Source organism: Bidens hawaiensis, unplaced genomic scaffold (assembly GCF_021521415.1).
Source record: "Bidens hawaiensis isolate Kalapana, Puna unplaced genomic scaffold, B.hawaiensis_p1.1 tig00018577_1, whole genome shotgun sequence".
Classification (NCBI taxonomy): Eukaryota; Viridiplantae; Streptophyta; class Magnoliopsida; order Asterales; family Asteraceae; genus Bidens; species Bidens hawaiensis.
In genome coordinates this window covers 247,777-255,217 of record NW_027492815.1, presented here as the reverse complement: position 1 = coordinate 255,217, position 7,441 = coordinate 247,777, and the positions used below count along the sequence as shown (strand labels likewise).

Genomic DNA, 7,441 nt, shown 5'->3' with positions numbered 1-7,441 from the left:
TACGAATTTACGATCAGTTTATACTTTATAGTTTATAATAAAAGTATTTTGTTTATCAATATTCATCAATTGATCATAGTCAATTAATTATATGGCTTCCCAAAACACAACACAAGAAATATCATCTACCAATGTTTGAAAACGAAGTGATTATTTGATAAATGCTAATTAATTACCTACGGATATAGTTTTTTTTTTTTTTTTTTTTTTTTTTTGGAGTTTGCACTATATATTTATATAAATCTAGTTTGGACTTTGTTTAATATATTTATATTTTTTTAATATATTATTTTTGCCGTACCTGTATCTTGGATTTTTGAGTTTTGCCGTTTCCCATACCCGTAACGTCCCCGTATCCTGGTATCATACCCGTTTCCATGCTACTTAGATGAAGATAATAAATATTGTGAGGTGGACAATAATGCTTAATTGTGTTGTAGCATTGATTTCTTTTTAGCCCATGACTGTCAATAACTCCCATGTCGTTTGAAAGTGAAACCGGTGAGTTTCAAAAGGCCCCTCCTTTTGTTTATAGATGAATTCAATTACTTATGTACTTATTGCTTAATTTATTTGTATTTTTATTATTTGAAGGAATATTGGTTTTAAATAATCCAAACTATGACCTATTGGTAAATATCAGTCCCAACTTTATACTTGCCTGCTAACCGTCCCAACTATTGATGTATTTGTTTTTAACGGGCCGCGACTAACGGATGTTAACTCCGTTAGTGATTTGCTGACGTGGACCTTCTTCTCCGGCCGCATCATGCGAGAAACCTGCAAACTCGCCTCCATTCTCCCTAATATCGTTACACCATCTCTCTCTATCTTTCCCCTCATTCGAAACCTAACCGACATGTCGCCGTTGTTGTCTCCGGCGAAGTCCACCCTTGTCAATCATGCACCATTCGAGGTAATTGACACATCATTCGACTCATTTTTATCCCTTTAGCAAAAGCCCTATGCTTATTTTGTAAATCGTGTAACATTGATTTCAAATTTTTGAAAATAAAATCGGGTTTGGTATATAGGGATTGGCCATGAAAGAAGATGAAATCTACTTCATTTTCTAATTTCCGATGTCTTTTGAAGAAGGAGGGAGACGGTGTGACGATATTAGGGAAAATGGAGGCGAGTTGCAGGTTTCTGGCAAGTTTCCGGCATGATGTGGCCGAAGAAGAAGATCCACGTCAGCAAATCACTAACGGAGTTAACATCCGTTAGTCGCGGCCCGTTAAAAACAAATACATCAATAGTTGGGACGATCAGCAGGCAAGTGTAAAATTGGGACTGATATTTACCAATAGGCCATAGTTAAGATTATTTAAAACCAATATTCCTTATTTGAATTACATATAGTGTATTGTAAAGCTAGTGATCATAATAAAAGAGAAAAAAAAGGTTTCACTCAATGAGAATGAGCACAAATAGAGAAAGCCATTGTTTAGGTTTTGTTTTTTTCTTAATCCATTCGCAAGCACATCATTTTATTGAATTTAACTCACTAACAAAAAAACAGTATTTAATCAATAGCCTTTTCACAAAATCTGAATCAGCAGTTAGAAATGGAATTATGTATGCTTTGAGATGTTATATATTTTTGAAAATTTGTTTTGTATGTACTAGTGTTTGTCATGTTAAAAAAGAAATTAAAGAAAATCACTATTGTTTTCAAAACTGAGTTTTTTTTCTCTTTTTCTTTTTTTTCCCCAGAAGAAATAAACCAGTGAAACACTAAAAAAAAGAAAAAAGAAACGGATGATAACTGTTTATTATACCAATCATCATGTTTATTTTTATTTATCTATAATTATAAAACAGTGGTTTTGTTAAAAGTGTTCCAAGTCCACGAACAAAAGGAAATTTAATAAAATGGTTTTCTAATAAAAAAAAATTAAAACCACATATATCTCATCAGGTCATCACCCTTCCCCCCACATATCTCATATCTCATCACCATTTCCATGCATCATCACCACAATGAAGACTCTCACACTTCTTCTTCCCTTATCTTTTCCGTCATCTTGCCTATGGTTTCTCTTGGTCTCATCACTTTGCAGCATCTGCTTTTGTAATCAAAATTCAGATCATGTTCTGTGCATACCAAGTGAGCGATTGGCTCTTATTGATCTCAAGAACAATTTCACTGACAAGGCCAACCGTCTATCTTCTTGGGTAGGCAATGACTGTTGCAGCTGGTCCGGTGTCATCTATGACAATTTCACGGGTCACGTACATGAGATTCACCTTCGCGGACCTGACTTAATGCATGACTTCGATAGTGGATACTTTTATACCTTTCCCTTTGATACGCCAACCCAGATTCTCAGAGTCATAGAAGAAACAGTAAAACAAATGTTAGGAGGAACCATAAGTCCATCAGTGATCAGCTTATTACAACTCAGATACCTTAGACTTGAGCTGCAACAATTTTCTTGACAGCTCGATTCCAGCATTCTTCGGTTCTTTCCCAAATCTTATATATCTTAACCTCTCACACTCTTCATTCAGTGGGGAAATTCCTCATCAAATTGGAAATTTATCAACATTGCGTGTCCTAGATCTTAGTGGTGGCGGTGGTCTTTATTCGAAAAGCTTAGCATGGATAAGGAATCTTAAAGGATTGCAATACCTGGATATGGGTGACAGCAACCTCACAAAGGCTTCAGATTGGTTTCCGGTGTTCAGCAGCCTCAATTCTTTGCTAGAGCTTCATTTATCTTCGAGTGGGTTAAATCGGTTACCAAGTAATCCAACAACAGGTATTTTTACATCCCTTACCGTCCTGAATCTTGCCTATAACAAATTTTATGGCATGTTGCCTGGGTGGATATTCAGCCTACGTAATTTAGCTTTATTGGATTTGACTAATTGCTATATTAGTGGTGTAAATCCCGGAACTCCAGGTGGTTTCCATAGCATGCCTTCTCTAAGGACTCTTCGTGTTTCACGTAACACTTTCATGAATTCTTCGTCCTTATTGAATGGATTGTCTACCCTAAGTAATCTCCGTTTCTTTGATGTTAGTGGGTGTGATATATCTTCGTCGATTCTTCACAACCTGCAAAATTTGTCTTTGATTGAATATGTTGACTTATACAACAACAGCATTGTTGAGGAGATACCTAAATCATTAAATAATCTTTGCAACATCACTACCCTTGTTCTGCAATATAACAAATTTTATGGTAATGTGACAGAGCTTCTTGAAAAATTCTGTGAATGTGAGTCACCTAAACTGGAATCGTTAGCTTTGGGTCATAATTCTCTGATTGGTCACCTACCCAAAAGACTAGGAAAATTGAAAAATCTAGCCAATATTGATCTTGCTTACAATCAACTCTCAGGTTTGATTCCAGATACTATAGGTGGCTTATCAAGGTTGATAGTTCTAGATCTTTCGTACAACCATATGAATGGAAGTCTTCCTGAAAGTATTGGAGGACTCAGTGAACTAAGTGTTTTAGGACTTATTCATAATTCGTTAACAGGTATTCTGACCCAAAACCACTTTGCCAATCTAACGGCCTTGAAAATGTTTTAGGTTGAGGAGAACAAGTTGGTGTTTAAGCTAAATGTTAGCAATTGGATTCCGCCTTTCAAACTGCAACTATTGAGTGCACATTCTTGCAGTTTAGGCCCTCAATTTCCTTCATGGATTCAGTCGCAAACAGACTTAACATATTTAGATGTAGCCAACACAAACATATCAGACACCATCCCCAATTGGTTTTGGACTGCATTCACTTATATAGGTTGCTTGAACATTTCCAACAACAAAATTCAAGGGAAGTTGGGAGATGCTACTTCTTTTACAATTCACGCAACACTAGATCTAAGTAACAACCGTTTACATGGTACGTTTCCTGGTAATTTTAATAAAGTACAATATCTGGATCTTTCTAACAATAATCTCTCAGGACCCTTAGAACAGTTCTTGTGTTCTGGAATTCAAAAACCACGAGGGTTAGAATTTCTTAATCTAGCAAACAATAACATGTCAGGTGTTATCTCAGACTGTTGGATGAATTTTGGTCATCTAAAGATTCTTAACCTAGAGATAACCGATTTTCTGGTATAATTCCATCATCTCTAGAAAATACTTCCTTATTATTGTTGGATATGGATTATAACAGCCTATCCGGCAACTTACCTCCATGGTTACTAAATTCCACCAGCCTGGTAGTCATCGAGCTTGCAGAAAATGAACTGATGGGGAAAATACCATCATCAATAGGGAGAAGTAAGACAAGTCTGAGAGTGTTAAGTCTTCCTTCTCGGTCATGAAACTTGAAGGTATAATCCCAGATGAAATGTGTCATCTCACTTCTATTCAGATCTTGGATCTTGCACATAACAATCTTTCTGGGAACTTACCAACATGCTTTACAAACTTCTCGGTCATGTTTGGAAGTGAGACTTCACATCCAATTGTTCTGAACATCACTGTAAAACTAAATATTACTGAAAAATTGGTGACAAAGGGATGTGCTTACACATATAGCACCATACTTTATCAAGTGATTTCATTAGACCTTTCTGATAACAAGTTTTCGGGGTCAATTCCGGATGAACTCGTCGGACTTTTGGGCATACGCTTCCTGAATCTGTCACACAATGATCTAACAGGAACAATTCCCAACTTGTTCAACCAAACTGGAAAGCTTGAATCGCTAGATCTGTCAATGAACCATCTCGAAGGAAATATTCCTTTGAGCCGGTCATAGTTAACTGCTCTGAATTGGTTGAACGTGTTATACAACAATCTTGTAGGAAGAATCCCAACCGGCCCTCAGTTTCAAACATTCAGCGAGTTAAGTTTCATTGGAAATGCACTTTGTGGGGATCCTCTTCTAGCATGTTCACAAAGTAATGGCAATACCGAAGAGACTACCGATGGACATGATGAACATAATGGCATTGATTGGATCCTAGTGATACTTACACTTGTTGGATTGGTTGTTGGCTTCTGGATCATCCTTGTCCCATTGTTTTTAAGCAGACAGTGGAAAATTACATATTATTACTTTCTTGAAGAAATCTAGTTCAAGCTTCAAAATTTCTTCTTTCTCGTATTCCTACGTAAGTCTTTGACCTATTTTTTTTACTTTTCTATTATATTCTTTGTTTACGAGCTAGTACAAGTTAAATGTTTGTTGATACTTTGGGTCGGCCACTGTTCACGTATTGATAACAACCATGAAGTTAGCAAACTACAATCAAACCATCTTTTTGCATACCCACGCCACAACACACTCATATGCTCGCCAAACACATATCTAATCACACACACGACTAATATTCATTCATAACTATCCCTGTCACACCAAACTTATTTTCGCGTGAAAGATGCAGTAAATTACTGATCTCTGTTCACATGTACACAAACACACATACACAAACATTGCATCCAAGTTTCAATTTTGTGTTTTAAACTGATTTTTGTGTTCATATATGTAATTGTGTATACGGTTTAATTCTGAATATACAGAAATATAAAAAAAGAAAAAAAAACAACTAACAAGTATGTACAAAATAAAATTGGCAACAGAAACAATCGTAAGAATTTTAGTGCAACAATATGAATTCTATATATCTTGGTGTATAGGAAGTTTATACTTTATCTTAACTATTGACAAAATGGCAAAAGACGTCCTTTATGTTAGACATGATTTTCATTAGATGTCCTTTAACGAAAGAAATAGCAAAAGGCATACATCATGTTTCAAATTCCTTTCACGTTACGTCCTTTGACACTAATCAAGTTAATTTTTTTCGTTAAATATAGTCATGTGTAAAGCACACGAGGGTAAATTCCTTTCACGTTACGTCCTTTGACACTAATCAAGTTAATTTTTTTCGTTAAATATAGTCATGTGTAAAGCACACGAGGGTAAATTTGTCTTTCTACTCCTTAAGGGACTATTTGTGTAGATTGCTTAAAGTTTAGGCAAAAAAATAAAAATTAATAAAGATTTAAAATATATATTTCTCTCTCATATTCTCTCTCTCGCTTTCTCTCTCTCACACTCTCTCCTCCCTCTCTCTCTCTCTCTCTCACTGTGATTCATCACCACCATCCACCACCACTCAACATCCAATGGATATCGAGAAGAAAGAAGAACAACCACTCCGATCAACTTCCACCGCCACCACCGCCGGCCACCACACCAAACCCAAACGCCGGCGCTGCATAATAATTTGCTCATCAATACTCGCAGTCCTCCACACCCCGTCGCCACCACTCGCCGCCAACACCACAACCACTATCAGGGGAAATGAAACTGAACCGTCGGTTCAGATAAAAAATTAAGATGAAGCAAAATTAAAAACCCTAGATCTAGAGGGATGAATCGGACCATATCAGGCCAGAATCGAAGACAAATTATACCTAAATCAAAACAAATCAAAGTTTATTTGATGAACCGGGCATAAAAATCCAAAACCGAACCTGAAATTGGGGGTTCGACATCATCTTCTTTGGCAACCCCTCCGACGACAACAGAAATTGGGCGACGGGGTGTTGGTGTCACACCCCAACCTAAGGCGAAAATGCCGGGGCGTAAGCATGATTGCTCATAGCTCGAGGTAACTATCATGCAATAATTGTGACAGTATCTAATAATTAATTCATTCCAAAAATAACCAAATAATATCCAAAAATAGTAATTTAATTTCCAAACAATAATCCATGACAAAATAGAAATAATCCAAATTTTAACTTAAATAAAGTGTTTCTTGAAATGGCCTAAGGTCTCAATCTAGCATTCCAATACTCCAAGTCTTCAGTCTAAATGATAACCTGCATATACATAGAAAATACAATAGTTTTGTCAACAAAAAAATGTTCAGTGAGCATGCCATTAATTTTGCAATGATATATATAATATGAAAAGTAGCAAAATGCAAGTAAAGCGGTAAATAAACCAAACCAATGAGCAAATAAGTGTCAAGTGAACCATTGCCAAGCGAATCGGGCGCCGGTTAAAACTAGATGGTCGTATGATCATACTATATTGAAAATATGGTGGACCTCTCCGAATGCGCAAATTAAACAAGTAATCAATTTAGCAACTAGGTCTAGCAATTCACACACAATACCACGTTTGCTAATGTTAAGATATGTATAATATGAAATATTATAAGTACATATACGCCCCCAAAACTTTTGAAAATATGTGAAAACGGGGGAATGACAAAACTCACATATGATGCCTCTAGAACTCGTGACTCTTTTGGGCGAATGTCAGGTCGTTTCTGGGCATCAAATGCACCTGGGAATTTAACCAAACTAAACATTAATGAAATCCTTGGAAGTGAGAAAAAGAATCAACGAAATCGGAGTTCGTTTGATACCTTAAAAGGATGACAAAGTAAAAGTATCACTGTAGTATCGGTTCTTGCGCAGTATTAACTTTAAGTGGATTTGAAGGTCGAA

General features: G+C 36.2%; 1 pseudogene; it reads left to right on the top strand.

The window, feature by feature from the left end:
* Window positions 1-1,983: 1,983 nt before the first annotated feature.
* On the top strand, window positions 1,984-5,048 carry LOC143556478 (receptor-like protein EIX2; annotated as a pseudogene).
* Window positions 5,049-7,441: the final 2,393 nt, after the last annotated feature.